This window comes from Bos taurus, chromosome 3 (assembly GCF_002263795.3).
Source record: "Bos taurus isolate L1 Dominette 01449 registration number 42190680 breed Hereford chromosome 3, ARS-UCD2.0, whole genome shotgun sequence".
Taxonomy (NCBI): domain Eukaryota; kingdom Metazoa; phylum Chordata; class Mammalia; order Artiodactyla; family Bovidae; genus Bos; species Bos taurus.
Genome location: NC_037330.1, coordinates 112,727,894 through 112,745,168, shown reverse-complemented (window position 1 = coordinate 112,745,168; position 17,275 = coordinate 112,727,894). Strand labels below are relative to the sequence as shown.

The following is a 17,275-nucleotide window of genomic DNA, read 5'->3' as shown; positions in this document are numbered from 1 at the left end:
AATATATATTACTAAGTGAAAGCAGCCAGTCTGAAAAGGCTATGTACTGTATAATTCCAACTATGTGACATTTGGGAAAAGGCAGATTAGGGAGACAGTAAAAAGTCCAGTGGTTGCCAGATCTCACGGGAACAGGGGTAGGTAATGAATGGGAGAGGCATGGATGATTTTTAGGGCAGTGAAAATACTCTGCATGATATCATATGATGGACATATGTCATTATCCATTTGTCTAAGCCTATACCAAACCAAAGGTGAACTATAATGTAAACTATGCACTTGGGTGTGATTATGACATGTGAGTGCAGGTTCATCAATGATAACAGAGGTCGTGCTCTGGGGGCAGGGGTGGGAATGTTGATAATGGGGAGGCTGTGCATGTATGGGGGCCAAAAGGCATATGGGAACTTTCTGTACTTTCCCCTGGATCTTGCTGTGAACCTAAAACTGATCTGAAAAGTAACATCTTAACTTTAAAAACATGATTTCTTGTTCTTGTTTTATAGATTTTATTCCATTATCTCTTTAAGCACCTAAGGATACTTATTTTTTAAGTGTTTTCTATTCTAGTACTTCCATTTCCTCGTGGGTCAACTCCCTTATTGTTGTGGGATACTTTCCTTCATATTGGACTTCCCCAAATATTTTATAGTTTTTGCGTGTGAGCTCACCCTCAGTGGGAATGGTCTTTTGGGTGTGGTGGTGGAGCTGTTCCCACTAGTGCCCCAGATTGTGAGTGCCTTCCCTAGGTGTCCCTGTGTAAGTCTCAAGGGCTCACTGTTTCTCAACGGTCTTTCTCAGTTTCTGTCTTACACTTTCTGTTCTCTGTGAGTGCTGAAAGTTTGGGCTACCTGTGCAAAACCAAATTATCCTCAGTTTCTAGAGGATTTTATTTCTATTCATGGCCTGTACATTTTTAAAAAATTTCTGAGCCATAATTTCTCTCTAAACTTCTTGCTGTGTTCAGGTCCAAAGGCTTTGACTCTTATCCCCTCATAGCTGTTAAATTAAAAGACAAACATATCTCTGGCCATGGAAGTAATAGTCACTAAAAAATTATATATCTGAGGTAGATATAGAATGACTTAAGAATAATTTATTTAAGGCACTGGAGATGAAAGATTATTTATGTTTCTTGCTCTTGGGACCAAATATATATTTATATCACATATATATGATTTTATATTTTTTTCAGCATTTCTGTGTGTCTAGGAAATTTCATGGGATCTTGGACAAGCTGCTGCTGCTAAGTCAATTCAGTCGTGTTTGACTCTGTGAGACCCCACAGACGTCAGCCCACCAGGCTCCCCCACCCCTTGGATTCTCCAGGCAAGAACACTGGAATGGGTTGCCATTTCCTTCTCTAATGCATGAAAGTGAAAAGTGAAAGTGAAGTCGCTCAGTCATGTCCAACTCTTATGACCCCATGGACCACAGCCTACCAGACTCCTCCATCCATGGGATTTTCCAGGCAAGAGTACTGGAGTGGGTGCCATTGCCTTCTCCTCGGAAAAGCTACTAATATTTAATGTCTACATGTCTGGCCTTCTCATCATAGGATTTTAATGATGACCAAACAAGATAATTCATGTAAGGTGCTTAGAACAAAACCTGGCCTGGGTGCAGTCAATAAATATTATAATAATAATTCCTGCTTCAGCTCATTTCTTTTTCTTGACCAGAACTGGCTGCTCACCTCTATATACTTCAAATATTTTTTAAAATAACCACAACATTTTTTTTTAACCTCAACCTTTTAACTGCCTCTCCTTACCCACCTCCAACAGCAAACTCAATACAGTAACTTATTAATCTTAAAAGAAATCCTCTTACAATGAATTAAACTTACTACACTTGAATATTCAACTTCTGCTAGTGAACAATTATAACAACTACTTTAAAATAATTGGTTTATGATTATTAAATCCATGAATGATTTACCAAAAATTGTTGCCCAGAAATCATGCAAAGATGAGCAGAAATTCGAAGCTGAAGCTCCAGTACTTTGGCCACCTCATGAGAAGAGTTGACTCATTGGAAAAGACTCTGATGCTGGGAGGGACTGGGGGCAGGAGGAGAAGGGGACGACAGAGGATGAGATGGCTGGATAGATCACTGACTCGATGGACGTGAGTCTCAGTGAACTCCGGGATTTGGTGATGGACAGGGAGGCCTGGCGTGCTGCGATTCATGGGGTGGCAAAGAGCGACTGATCTGATCTGATCTGAACAGAAGCAGAAGATATCAACGAGAGGTGGCAAGAATACACAGAAGAACTATACAAAAAAATCTTCATGACCCAGATAACCACAATGGTGTGATCGCCCACCTGGAGCCAGACATCCTGGAATGCAAAGTCAAATGGGCCTTAGGAAGCATCACTATGAACAAAGCTAGTGGAGGTGATGGAATTCCAGGTGAGCTATTTCAAATCCTAAAAGATGATGCTATGAAAGTGTTGCACTCAATATGCCAGCAAATTCGGAAAACTCAGCAGTGGCCACAGGACTGGAAAAGGTCAGTTTTCATTCCAATCTGAAAGAAAGGCAATGCCAAAGAATGTTCATGCTACTGCACAATTGCACTAATCTCATCTGCTAGGAAAGTATTGCTCAAAATTCTCCAACCCAGGCTTCAAAGGTACATGAACCAAGAACTTCCAGATGTTGAAGCTGGATTTAGAGAAGGCAGAGGAACCAGAGATCAAATTGCCAGCACCCAGTGGATCATCGAAAAAACAAGAGAGTTCCAGAAAAACATCTACTTCTGCTTTATTGACTATGCCAAAGCCTTTGAGTGTGTGAATCACAACAATCTGTGGGAAATTCTTCAAGAGATGGGAATACCAGACCACCTGACCTGCCTCCTAAGAAATCTATATGCATGTCAAGAAGCAACAGTTAGAACCGGACATAGAACAACAGACTGGTTCCAAATTAGGAAAGGAGTACTTCAAGGCTGTATATTGTCACCCTGATAATTTAACTTATATGCAGAGTACATCATGTGAAATGCCGGGCTGGATGAAGCACAAGCTGGAATCAAGATTGTCTGGAGAAATATCAATAACCTCAAATATGCAGAAGACCCCACCTTTATGGCAGAAAATGAAGAAGAACTAAAGAGCTGCTTGATGAAAATGAAAGAGGAGAGTGGAAAAGTTGACTTAAAACTCAACATTCAGAAAACTAAAATGACATCCAGTCCCATCACTTCATGGCAAATAGATGGGGAAACAATGGAAATAGTGGGAGACTTTATTTTGGGGGCGCTTCAAAATCAGTGCAGATGCTGACTGCAGCCATGAAATTAAAAGACGCTTGCTCCTTGGAAGAAAAGCTATGACCAACCTAGACAGCATATTAAAAAGCAGAGACATTCCTTTACCAACAAAAGTCCATCTAGTAAAATCTATGGTGTTTCCAGTAGTCATGTATAGATGTAAGAGTTGAACTATAAAGAAAGCTGAGTGCCGAAGAATTGATGCTTTTGAACTGTGGTGTTGGAGAGGACTCTTGAGAGTCCCTTGAACTGTGAGAAAATCCAACCAGTCCATCCTAAAGGAAATCAGTCCTGAATATTCATTGGAAGGACTGATGCTGAAGCTGAGACTCCAAAACTTTGGCCACCTGATTCAAAGAACTGACTTATGGGAAAAGACCCTGATGCTGGGAAAGATTGAAGGCAGGAAGAGAAAGTGATGACAGAGGATGAGATGGTTGGATGGCATCACCAACTCGATGGACATGGAGTTTGACCAAGCTCCAGGTGTTGGTGATGGACAGGGAGGCCTGGCATGCTGCAGTCCATGGGGTCCCAAAGAGTCGGACACGACTGAACGACTGAACTGCACTGATTGCCCAGAAAATACCACAAAAGCTCTAGTCAAGGGCATCCCAGTTTGAAAGGGATTTCTCAATGTCTTAGTCCATTCAGGCTTTCTGTACAGCATAGACTGAGGTGCTTATAAGAAACAGAAATTTATTTCTCACTGTTCTGGAGGCTGGGATGTTCAAGATCAAGATACTGGTAGGTTTGATGTCTAGTGAGAACTCTCTTGGGCTTCCCAAGTGGCACTAGTGGTAAAGAGCCCGCCTGCTGTTGCAGGAGACGAAGAGATGCAGGTTTTTACTCTGGGTCAGGAAGATCTCCTGGAGGAGGGCATGGCAGCCCATTCCAGTATTCTTGCCTGGAGAATCCCAATGGACAGAAGAGCCTGGCGGGCTACAGTCCATAAGGTTGCAAAGAGTCAGACATGATTGAAGTGACTTACATGCACTAGAGCCCTCCTCCTGGTTCATAGATGCACGTCTCTCTGGATCTCACATAGAGGAAGTGGCAAGTAAGCTGTCTGGGATCCCTTTTTAAGGACACTTGTGTTCCTCATTGGTAGAACCCTCAGAACCTCAGCACCTCCCACAGACCCCGTCTTCTATATCATCACATCGAGGAATTGTTTTCAACATACAAATTCAAGCTGGGAGCGGGGACACATTCAATCTATGACACTTCAGTTTTATCCCAAATACTTCCACAGTAGAGCAGTGGACAATTAAAAAAAGAATGAAGAATTTAAAGTGTGTTGACTTGGAAAACTACCAAGAAATAGATACAGAGCAATATGTACATCCTGTGGTCCCGCCTAAGTAAAACAAAGGATATAGGCGTGTGTGCGTGTGTGTATGAAAGAGACGGAAATGGCATGTCAAGAGAACATTTCTAGAAGGATTCTGCAGGAGACTGTGAGGTTATATAAAATGTTTTGGAGCAGGGAAGTGACAGGTTCAGGACTGTATCTGCAGACTCACATGGCATGCTGAGCAGATGCGGTGGAGAGGACTGGGAGGAACTGGGAGAGACTGAAGCCAGGAGATCTGTTTAAAGGATGTGGCAGTGGTACAGGTGAGAGTTGATGGGGTCTATTCTGAAGCAGGGAGATGCGGTGGAGGAGGAAAAAAGAACCTGGATCCATTTTTGAGGGGCTTCCAGCAATAGCCCCAGTGCCTAGGGCAAGTACCTGCACCCCCTAGGTGCTCATCAATGTGTGAAATGAATGCTCTCCTGTATAGAAGACTCAGAACTCCATCCCCCTCTAGGCATCTGCTTGGCAACTCCAGACAGCATCCCATAGGCCCTCTTCTCGGAGTTTGCTCACCCAACCCTGGACCCTGGGAGGCAGGGGCAGGAGACAGGGTCCATGGGCAGGTGAAGCCAGGGCCCACATTTCTCTTGTGCCCTCTGGCCCTGCCCTCCTGGGAGTGTGGCGCTAATTCCTGCCCCACCGCCCTTGCCCCACCAGGCCCCCCACCAGCAGGACTGCAGGCACCTCTGAGCTGGGTTCTGTGTTTGTGTGGCAAGGAAGAAGTGTCTCCAAAACACGGAGGGCCTGGCCTCCCTTAGGACCTAGGGGAGACAGGAAAACAGAACAATGAGAAAGAGGGGAAGAAGACAGCCAAGAAAATCAGGTCTCCAGGTACACTCTCACTCACGAACATGCGTGCGCCTGCCATCATAACACTGTGTACTTAGGAGGAGCTTAAAATAGGTTTTCTGAATGCATGAGACAGTGATGGAGAGAGAGCTGGAGGATGAGGACTCTCAGGAGGGTGGCGGATGAAGGAAAGAAAACGGATCCTCCTGAACAACAGACAATCCCCCAGACCCCACACATGTGAAAGCTCCACTGGGAACCTTTGGTCATTGAGGACAGTGAGGGGCAGAAGGAATAATTTCATTCATTCTGATATCTGCCGAGCCTAATATGGGATTTGGTTTATAGTGTCCTGCTCAAATGTTTGTTGAATGAATGAAAGGGTGTGTGGATGGATGGATGGGTGGGTAGGTGGGTGGGTGAATTGATAAGTGGGTCTATAGGTGGGTTAATGGATGGATGGATGAGTGATTAGATGGATGGGTGGGTGGGTGGATGGCTTAGTGGATGGATGGATAAAAGACCAAGTCTATTTAGCTTTCAGAGGAAAAACTGAAACCATAATTTCATAGTAATCAGAGGGCTGTCATAGACAGCTTTCAAAGCCTGCCCTCAGCAATTCCATTATCTTAGGATTCATGCCTCTGTGTGACCCCCCTACCTCTGAACATGGGCTGTACCTGATGACTTCCTCCCAGTGAATAGAATATTGTGAGAGTGAAGGGATGTTACTTGTGTGTGAGTAGGCTACAAAGCCTACGACTTCTGTCTTCTTGGACTCTGTTACCCACCCTGGAGACAAGCTGCCACAGAGGAGGGGCCTTTATGGGGGCTTCGGGTCCACAGTTAGTGAGGAGCTGAGACCCTCAAGTTCAAGAGCCAGCAGGAACTGAATGCTGCCAACAAGCTCTTGAACATGAAGGGAGATCCTACCCAGGGGAGCTTGAGATGCGGTCCCCAGCCCACTGGCACATGGACTGCAGCCTGTGAGGGACACTGAGCAGAGGACCCATCCAAGCCGTGCTCTGACTCCTGGTTCACAGAAACCGTGAGACAGCAAATGCTCACTGCTTCAAGCCACCTCATCTTAGGTTAGTTTGTTGCCAGCAAAAGATAGCTAATACAATGGCTGATTTGAGTTTAACTTAAAAATGGACATGATGGCAATTAAATGTGACAGATGATGGCAGTGGTTCAGAGCCCAGGTTTTGGTATGATTAGATGGGGTTTGAATCCTGGATTCCCATCTTACTAGCTGTGTGGCTGTGGGCCAGATGATCAGCTTCTCTGGGCCTTTGTTTCCATGTCTTTAAAATGGGCATAATTCTCTGCTCACAGAGCTAGCACAAGGATTACATAAAACAATTGTGTAAAGTACTTAGCCCAGGGACTTCCCAGGTGGTTAAGGCTCTGCACTCACAAAGCAGGGGGCCCAGGTTCAACCCCTGGTCAGGGAACTAGATTCCACACACAATGATTAAAATCCCACACATGGCAATGAAGATCCCATGGGCCGAAGTTAAGACCCAGGGCAGCAAAAAAGAAAAGTACTTAGCCCAGGACCTGTCACTGAATAGAAGGCTGTTGTTCAGTCGCTCAGTTGTGTCTGACTCTTTGCTAACCCATGGACTGCAGCATGCCAAGCTTCCCTGTCCATCACCAACTCCCAAAGCTTGCTCAAACTCATGTCCATCGAGTCGTTGATGCCATCCAACCATCTCATCCTCTGTCGTCCCCTTCTCCTTTTGCCTTCAATCTTCCCCAGCATCAGGGTCTTTCCCAAGTTGGCTCTTCCCATCAGGTGGCCAAAGTATTGGAGCTTCAGCTTCAGCATCAGTCCTTCCAAGGAATATTCAGGACTGATTTCCTTTAGGATTGACTGGTTTGATCGCCTTACAGTCCAGGGGACTCTCAGCAAATAGAAGGTAGCTATTAGCGACAGCAACAGCAATAGTAACAGTAACAGAGGAAGGTCCGGCACGAGGCAGCGAGTGTCCCTGCCTGGAAGGGATTGAGCTGAATCATGATGTCACGTGCAACCTTTTGCAAGTCTTAGCTGGAGCTGCCTTTTGGGGTTGCCTGGCCAAGAGGCAGCGAGTGTCCCTGCCTGGAAGGGATTGAGCTGAATCATGATGTCACGTGCAACCTTTTGCAAGTCTTAGCTGGAGCTGCCTTTTGGGGTTGCCTGGCCAAGACTGTGGGCTGGGGGACCAGGTGTCACGGGACCACCAGGCTTACCTTGTGCCCGGTTGCAGCACCAGCTGCTCCTGGCCTTCACCGTGGGCAGCACCTTCCCTCCTGCATGGCCTCTGGTTCAGGTGTGGGGCCGCCACCCTGGCTGGGCCCACAGGCGCAGGAAGGTAAACACCCAGGCAAGAAGTGATTGTCACGGGCACGGGGCCAGCACACGGCCAGGCGAGTCTGAAGGTCAGGAATGCTTCACGGGGAGCCCTTTTGGCAGAGGTCAGCATCTCTGGCTTCAGGTTCTCGGAGAGCGGAGGAGTCCAAGAACACGTCCCTGCTCTGAGACCCCGACAGGACACAGGATAGGAGAACTAGAGCCGTCCGTGGGGCTCTAACCCCCGGGAGCTCCTCACTGGTAGGTGAGCAAATGGTTTGAGTGTTTTGTTTTGTTTTGTTTTTGGTAATAAAATGGGATGGAAAGCTGCGGCCAGGGCAGCATAGGCAAGACCCCAGGCAGGTGAGTGAAGGGAGAGGCAAGCCCACTTACCCTTCATCTAGAAGGAGCTTCAAGAGAGAAAACAGCCCTGGGTCTCTCACTCGCCCTGGCTTCACCATTCTCCCCTCTGGGACTCAGTTTCACCACCAGGGAATTGGGGTAATAATTCCTACCAGGCTCCTCTCCTGTGAAGGCTTCGGAACTAGTGAGATAATGAACATGACTGGCTGCAGAAGTTGTGGGGCCCCGTGAGAAATGATTAAGGGAGCCCCTTGACCTGGGTTCGATCCCTGGGTTGGGAAGAGCCCCTGGAGAAGGGAAAGGCTATCTGCTCCAGTATTCTGGCCTGGAGAATTCCACGGACTGTATAGTCCATGGGGTCGCAAAGAGTCAGACATGACTGAGCGACTTTCACTTTGATCAAGCATTACTAAGAATTCCAAGAATTAAGCATGTTAACATGATTAAGAACTGCAATTGCAGAGCGTTAAACTAAGTGAGGGGTCCTTCTAAGGCCAGAGTCTCCTGTGACTGCGTGGGTCACATGCCCGTGGCTCCAGCCCTAAAAATAAATGTACATGTAAACTGTGAAGGCTAAACAAACTGAGATGACTCCGTGCCCGTGGCTCGAGTCTCAGGGTCAGGGAGCACACGCGGGGGACGGAAGTCACAGCGGTGAGGGGAGCGCTGTCTGCAAGGCTGCTCCCTGCCTCCGCACCTGCTGCTCAGGGGACCATCTCAGAGGCCCCAGTCTCCCACCTGCTGAACTTGCACTCCTGGCCGGCATCCAGCCAGAGCCTGGTGCAATTCAAACATCTGGGGACACAGGTTTCTCGGATGCGCCAATCAACGGGAGATTGTTCTTTTCAAACTTGATTTAAAGTTTTGGGTGGTCATTTGCAGCAACGTGGATGGATCATGAAGTTATCATACTATGTGAAGTAAGCCCAGAGAGACAAATATCATATGATATTGCTCATATGTGAAATCTAAAACAAATGATACAAATGAACATATGTACGAAATAGAAATAGACCCACAGAAATATTAATAGAAAACAAGCTTATGGTTATACCAAAGGGGAAAGGAAGGGGAGGGCTGAATTGGGGATTAATAGACACACACTGCTGCTAAGTCGCTTCAGTCATGTCCGACTCTGTGCGACCCCATGGACGGCAGCCCACCAGGCTCCCCGGTCCCTGGGATTCTCCAGGCAAGAACACTGGAGTGGGTTGCCATTTCCTTCTCCAGTGCATGAAACTGAAAAGTGAAAGTGAAGTCGCTCAGTCGTGTCCGACTCTTAGCAACCCCATGGACTACAGCCTACTAGGCTCCTCAGTCCATGCGATTTTCCAGCCAAGAGTGTTCTGGTGCTGGTGGTGTTGCTAAGTTGCTTCAGTCGTGTCCAACTCTGTGTGATCCCATAGACGGCAGCCCACCAGGCTCCCCCGTCCCTGGGATTCTCCAGGCAAGAACACTGGAGTGGGTTGCCATTTCCTTCTCCAGTGCATGAAACTGAAAAGTGAAAGTGAAGTCGCTCAGTCGTGTCCGACTCTGTGCGACCCCATAGACGGCAGCCCACCAGGCTCCCCCGTCCCTGGGACTCTCCAGGCAAGAACACTGGAGTGGGTGCCATTTCATATAAAATAGGTAAACAACAAGGACAGACTGTAGAGCACAGAGTCAATATTTTATAATAACCTCTAAGGGGAAAAAAGCTGAGAACAGCTATATTTATGCATAATGGAATCACTTTGCTGAACACCTGAAACCAATACATTGTAAATCAACTCTACCTCAATAAAAAAGATCTAGCTTATCAATTACACTAGCAAATAAAAACCCCGAAACATTAATTAAATTAAAAAGAGGCCTGGTGGCTCAGTGGGTAAAGAATCTGCCTGCAATGCAGGAGACTGGGGTTCGATTCCTGGGTCAGGAAGATCCCCTGGAGAAGGGAATGGCAACCCACCCCAGTGTTCTTGTCTGGAGAATTCCATGGACCGAGGAGCCTGGTGGGCTACACTCCGTAGGGTGGCACAGAATCGAACATGACTGAAGTGACTTAGCACACATGCCAATTAAATACAATTCGGGGTGTTCACAGTCCCTGGCTAAACCAGACTGGGACTTGTGACAGTTCTGCCGAGTTCTGCCCATGGTGACTGGAAAAATGCCTGTGGTGGGAATGTCCCATCGTGCCTGCCCCCCACTGCTCCTTTGGTCTCCCACACCTTCTCCCTCTTGGCTCTTGCCCTCAGATTTTCTCTTCCCTTTCTGCTCGTGTCCTGGCTGCCTTGGCTCTGCTTAGCCTTGCAGCAGTAGAAACCAGGGTATCCAGGAGGTGTCTTAGGCTTTCTGGTCTGTGAAAACACACAATAGACAATCTTCCTTGACCTCATCATCAACTCTACCCCTTCCTGGGGTCCACATTGTCTTAAAAACCCTCCCTGGAAGGGGCTCCCTACAGGAAAGGCAGGAGGTCATGTGATCAGAGATCACTGAAGGAGGAAGATCATTGCTTTAAGAACTTGCCCATGGGAGACTTCTCTGGCCTCTGTAAAGGCAGCCCAGGAAACTTACACCAGTGGACAAACCAGCCCAGAGACTCGGGGGAAGGAGGCCAGGTCTAGTCGCTGTGCCTGCTGGTTCCACCGTTTACACTGTAGCCACTGTTTGTCTCAGCGGCTGGCGACCCACCAGCCCCACATCAGACAGCACAACTCCCAGGATGAGTCCTTTCCCCACATTCGAGAGCCCATCACCTCCCTAAGTAGGGGTCAGCACTGATGCTCTAAAGTTACCAGCATCACCCTAGGAATGCGGAAGTCCTTCCTTTGTTCTTTCATCAAATCATCACCAAGCACCTGGGGCAGGTGAGACTTTGGAGAGGGGCTGGGGGCACACATGGTACCAGGGCTGCCCTCAGGCTGGCAGAGAAGAACCAGGATAGAGGCTCCTCCTACATGAAGGGAGCACAGAGCGCCCCACCCCCAAATACAAGGATGGTCATGGGGTCATGGGGCTGAGAGGTGTTTTGGCTGACCAAGCAGGGAGTTACACTTCTGAGCCTGTGGGCTGTTTCTTTCCAGACCCCCCACTTGGCATCTTCAGGGCACTGCTGGGGCACAGCAGCCAGGCTGCAGGAGAAATTTTCACCTTGGGCTCCTTTTCCCCAAGGAAAAGGAGCTGTTGAGCTCAGTGGGTGGGGCTCTGCCTCTGGATCTACAGGATGTGCCCAGGGAAGACTGTCAGCCTGACTCCTTTCTTTGGCCAAAAGAGGTTCTTGAAGCCCAGCTCCCGTGGAGACCAGACTGGGTCTGGGCAAAAGCCTTGAGCACTAAAGAGGGGGCATATGTCTAGTGCATCCTTTAGTGGGTTTCCTTTGGGAGAATGTCTCAGGTGGCTGATTAATGACCTGGCGGTCTGGGTCAGGCCATCTCTCAATCTTTCTACTTTAATAGGCCTTACCTTCAGAAGGGAAGACTTCCCTGGTAGCTCAGATGGTAAAGCGCCTGTCTACAATGCGGGAGACCTGGGTTCGATCCCTGGGTCGGGAAGATCCCCTGGAGAAGGAAATGGCAATCCACTCCAGTACTATTGCCTGGAAAATCCTATGGACAGAGGAGCCTGGTAGGCTGCAGTCCGTGGGGTTGCAAAGAGTCGGACACGACTGAGCAACTTCACTTTCACTTTCAGAAGGGAAAATAATGGGGATCATCAGAGGGCTATCAGGGAGGCCTGCATGGAGGAGGTGGCCTTTGAGCTGAGCACCACTAAAGAGCCTTACATCTCTTCTTAGTTATTCTACAAGAGAAGAAAAGCTTATGAGTATAGTTTCATATATGACGAAGTAAATCTCTCTTGGAAAATAAAGTAGTCATTTTTTCACACTTAACCCTTATTGCATGTTGCAAGTTCTTTAAATAGCATTCTATTACATAGAACACATTCCCAAGGAAGGAAGAGCAGGGTTTCGACAAGGTGAAATGGGAGCCCTGCAGGGCCTGGGAATGGCAGAGGCAGAGGCACTGACCTGGGGAAGCAGGAATTTTGTTTAAAGGATGCTCATGGAACAGGTTTGCTAGCGCAAGAGGAAGGTGGAGGGGGATGGCCCCAACCCATGAGGCCCAGACCCGGATGGTCTCCCAGAGATCACAGCAGGGGTCTGTACGGCCAGCATGTCTCAGGGGCACCCACTCCTCACTTCTGGACTCCAGCACTAGCTGGCTTTTGCCCCCATCGCCTTCACTTTTGGCTGGAGGTTTGTGCGACAGCGCTGGTGTCTCCCACAGCCAGGAGTTCTGACCATTAGTTATGCAGGTCTTTGAGGAACTTAAAATGGGACATTGATTCATTATTATTTAATGACTATGTTTCCTATCAGAAACTTCCCTGGTGGCTCAGAGGGTAACATGTCTGCCTGCAATGCAGGAGACCCAGGTTCAATCCCTGCATCGGAAAGATCCCCTGGAGAAAGAAATGGCAACCCACTCCAGTATTCTTGCCTGAAGAATCCCATGGGTGGAGGAACCTGGTAGGCTACTGTCCAGGGGGTCACAAAGAGTCAGACACGACTGAGCGATTTCACTCACTCACTCACTTCCTATCAGAAATAAACCCTTCAAAACCCAGGCCCTCCAGTGGACAAGCAGCTTGGACTATGCCTTAAAAAGGTCAGAGACGCTTGGGAGCCACTGGGATGAGGAATGCAGGCAAGTTGGACCTGAGGACCTTGACCCCTCGGCTCTGTCCAGAAGTGACAAGGGTCGATCCTGGGTGGCTGACTTGGGGAGCATTGCTCAATCCCACGTGCTAGTCTGTATGACCTGCTTGTGTTAGTCTCTCAGTCATATCCAACTCTTTGTGACCCTATGGACCATAGCCTGCCAGGCTCCTCTGTCCCTGGAATTCTCCAGGCAAGAACACTGGAGTGGTTGCCATTCCCTTCTCCAGGGAATCTTCCTGACCCAGGGGTCAAACCTGGGTCTCCTGCATTGAAGGCAGATTCTCTACCGTGTGAGCCGTCGGGGAAGCCCTTGGTATGACTTGCTTATCTCCATGTTTCAAACCACCACAGCAGTGTGATCCTTGCAGACTGACTCCTCAGAGAACCCCTCATTCAGCTGGTCAGCATTTGCTGCGCGCTTGCCCTGGGCCAGCAGCAATAAGATGTGATCAGATGATCGAGCCCCTGCCTCTCTCCCAAGCTCCCCACCTCCATTCCAGGCCTGTCAGCTGCCTGCACCCTTTTACTGCTGTCCAAATAAGTAGATAAAGAAAACCCAATTTCCTGTTCACAGCTGATTCATTTGTCATTCTTGAGCCAAAGCAGACTCCCATTAAATTCCACTAATGGGACAAAAAGCTTCCAAGTATTTTAAATTTATAATGCCTTGGCATAATGGGCTTTGTTTTTGATGATGCTCTCTAGATGTAAATCTGCTCATAAAAGTGAGGACATCTATAAAGATATTTTTGCTCTTGTCTGAGTGACAACAACATTCCTGTGTGGATTCTTGAATGCTGGAGAAAAGCCCTCTTTTCTGCCGAGGTCCTTTTTAGGAAGTTAGCTTTGAACTTTAAAAATGATTTTGAGGTTCTTTATTTCTGGATTTAAAAGGCATCTGGCACGTTGACAATTTTTCCTGGTGCCTGAAATATCAGAGCCGTCCTCGGGCACTCACTTGCTACAATTTTCTGGCTTCTTTGGAATTGGTTCAGAGCCGAGATCAGTCACTTGCAGTTGGCTAATACGGGTTACAAGTCAAGGGTAAAACAGGGAGAGATGCCAGCTCGGGGTCAGAATGAAGCCATCTTGATGCTCAAAGATAAACAGACCCACCTAAGCTATGCTTGCAAAAACATTATCAAAGCTGATTTGTGTATCCCTGGGCGAAATATCACAGAAACTGCCAAAATAGAGAAGTATGGGTAGATATGCAACATCTTTTAACAGGCTGTGGAAGCCGAGGTGATACTTGTGTAACCACTGGGGCCCAGGCTGGATCAATGTCTACTTTTTATCTCTTTCTGAATTTTCTGTAATCTCATATGTCTGTTTTCTCAGGAAAGGCTGTTTGCTTTAAATAAGAATGTCCTAAATGAAAAGCAGTGAGAAATAGTTTAGAAATGGTACTCTCAACCACCTTGCCAGAGCCAGGCTGCCTCCACCGCTTACGGGCTGTGTGACCTTGGCTGAGGCAGTTAACCTCTCTGAACCTCCGAGTTCTCTACCGTGAAAATGGAAGACTTGGGACAAGGACAGTAATGATCATACAGGCTCACTTTGAGTGTTCCATGAGATGATAAATGAATCCATGATGAACTACTCAATGAGTAATAAGTGTGGTTCTCACTACTATTGTCCCAAAAAGCCTTGAGCAAGAAAATGAATGCCTTTTTCCAAAATATAAGTTGATTTCAAGTAGCAGGGAGGGGGAGTTCCCTGGCAGTCCAGTTGTTAGGACTCAGTGCTCTCACTGCTGAGGGCCTGGGTTCAATCCCTGGTTGGGGAAGCAAGTTCCTGCAAACCATGCAGAGCAGCCAGAAAAAAAAAAAAAAATAGGAAGAGAATTTGTCAGCTCACAATAGTGAGAGAACTGAGAACAAAACAGGAGAGTGTATCCGAGAACCCTCAGACATAAAGAGAACAGGCTTTCTTTGAAGACTTGACCCCATCTTCCTCACAGGCTCTGAGCTTGTGCAGCTTTGAGGACCTCCCTTCCTCAGCCACACCATTCACGCCTGCCTGTGGTCAGCTGGGAAGACCACACACCAGCAAAGTCTCCCTCAACGTGTCAGCATGTTGGAGCCAACGATTATTTTCCTCCAGTAAACATTTCTTGGTGAGTAAAGGCATTGTTTCTGGCAAAAACCTAATGCTCCAAAAATGTTTTCCTTCCAATTTTATTGAGATATAATTTACAGGCAGCATCGTGTAAGTTCAAGGTGGACAGTGTAGTGATACATCATGAAATGATGACACAGTAAGTCTGGTAATCATCTCTCATCTCATATAGATACAGCATTAAAGAAATAGAATAAACGATCGTTTTCCTTGTGATGAGAACTCAGGATTTGCTCTTTAACAGCTTTCATATGTAACACACGGCAGTTGTTCTATTTATCATGCTGTACCTTGCACCTTATAACTGGACATTTGTACCTTTTCAATGCCTTCATCCAATTCCTCCTCTCCACACCCTTTACCTCTGGTAACCACACACCTGATCTCCTTTTCTATGAGTTTGCTTGTTCATTTGCTTTTGAAACGTAATTGATCTACAATGCTATGTTAATTCTTGTTACACAACATAGTTGGATAGTTCTATACATTTCAACATGATCATCACGAGAAGTCTAGTTAAAATAGGTCATCATACAAAGGTATTATATAGTTATTGCTATATTCCCCACACTGTACCTTTCGTATCTGTGATTCATTTATCTTGCAACTGGAAATTTGTCTCTCTTAATCTCCCTCAGCTATTTCTTTCCTTCCTCACTCTCCTCATCTCTGGCAACCACCCCTTTGTCTTCTGTATTTATACTCTGTTTCTGTTTTGTTGCATTTGTTCATTAGTTTTGTTTCATAGCTTCCACATGCAATGAAATCATACATTATTGTTTTTTTTCTCTTTTGACTTATTTCACTTTGTATAATAATACCCTCCAAGTCCATCTATATTGTTGCAAATGGCAAGATTTCATTCTTTTTTGTGGCTGAGTAATGCTGGGAGGGATTGGGGGCAGGAGGAGAAAGGGATGACAGAGGATGAGATGGCAGGATGGCATCACTGACTCAATGGACATGAGTCTGAGTGAACTCCGGGAGTTGGTGATGGACAGGGAGGCCTGGCGTGCTGCGATTCATGGGGTCGCAAAGAGTCGGACACGACTGAGCGACTGAATTGAACTGAACTGAACTGAATATTCCATTGTGTGTGTGTGTGTGTGTGTACCAAATATTCTCTATCCATTTATCTATTGATAGGTACTTAGGTTGCTTCCATGTCTTGGCTGCAATGAACATAGGGGTGCATATTAGAATTAGTGCTTTTACTTCCTTCATAGGAACACCCAGGAGTGGATTGTTGGATAGTATAGTAGTTCCATTTTTAATTTTTTGAGGAACCATCCTAATGTTTTCCACAGTGGCTGCACCCTTTCACAGTCCCACCAACAGTGCACAGGACTCTCCTTCTCGTAGCCTCACCTTCACTGTTACCTGCTGTCTTTTTGATAACAGACATTTGACAGGTGGTATCACGTGGTTTTGATTTGCCTTTCGCTGGTGGTGGTTAGTGATGTTGAGCATCTTGGCAAGAGTCTGTTGGTCATCTGTCTTTTTTGGACAGATGTCTATTCAGATCATCTGCCCATTTTTTAATCAGGTTTTTTTTTGGTGTTGAGTTGTGTGAATTCTTTGTACAGTTTGTGTCTTAACCCCTTGTTGGATATACCATTTGGAAATACCTTCTCCCATTCAGCAGATGGCATTTTCATTTCCTCAATAGTTTCCTTCTATATGCAAAAGATGTAGTCCCATTTATTTATTTTTGTTTCCCTTGCCAGAGGAGACATATCCAAAGAAATATTACTAAGCCTGATGCAAAAGGGCTGGCTGTCTATGACTTCTTCTGGAAGTTTTCTGGTTTCAGGTCTTACAGTTAAGTCTTTAATCCATTTGGAATTTATTTATGTGTGTGGTATGAGAGAGTAGTCTAGTGTGATTCTTTTGCATGTAGCTGTCTGGTTTTCCCAAAACCATTTACTGAAGAGGTTCTCTTTTCCACATTGTATACTCTTGTCTCTTTTACTGTGGATTAATTGCCCGTACAAATGTGGGTTCATTTCTGAGCTCTCTATTCTGTTCCCTTCATCTGTCTCTGTTTTGGCGGCAGTACTATACTGTTTTAATTACCACAGCTTTGTAGTAGAGTTTGAAATCAGGGAGCATGATACCTCCTGCTTTGTTCTTCCTTCTCAAGATTGTTTTGGTTATTTGGGGTCTTCATGTTTCCATACAAATTTTAGAATTATTTGTTCTAGTTCTATGAAAAAAAAGTCATTGGTATTTTGCATTGAATCTGTAGCTTGCCTTAGTTAGTTAGTATGGTCATTTTAACAATATTCATTCTTCTAACCCATGAACACAGAAT

The 17,275-nt window shown here is 46.4% G+C and overlaps 1 protein-coding gene across 4 annotated transcripts in view; it reads left to right on the top strand.

The window, feature by feature from the left end:
• Window positions 1–7,896: 7,896 nt before the first annotated feature.
• The window catches only part of NGEF (neuronal guanine nucleotide exchange factor), a 128,113-nt gene continuing 118,734 nt past the window's right edge, over window positions 7,897–17,275 (top strand). For 3 of the 4 annotated variants that reach the window (XM_059884817.1, XM_024989649.2, XM_059884816.1), the window contains exons 1-2: window positions 7,897–8,030; window positions 14,804–14,959. The gene's annotated coding sequence lies outside the window, so the exon portion shown is untranslated. The remainder of the gene's footprint in view (window positions 8,031–14,803; window positions 14,960–17,275) is intronic. The other variant, XM_024989652.2, reaches the window with a different exon arrangement.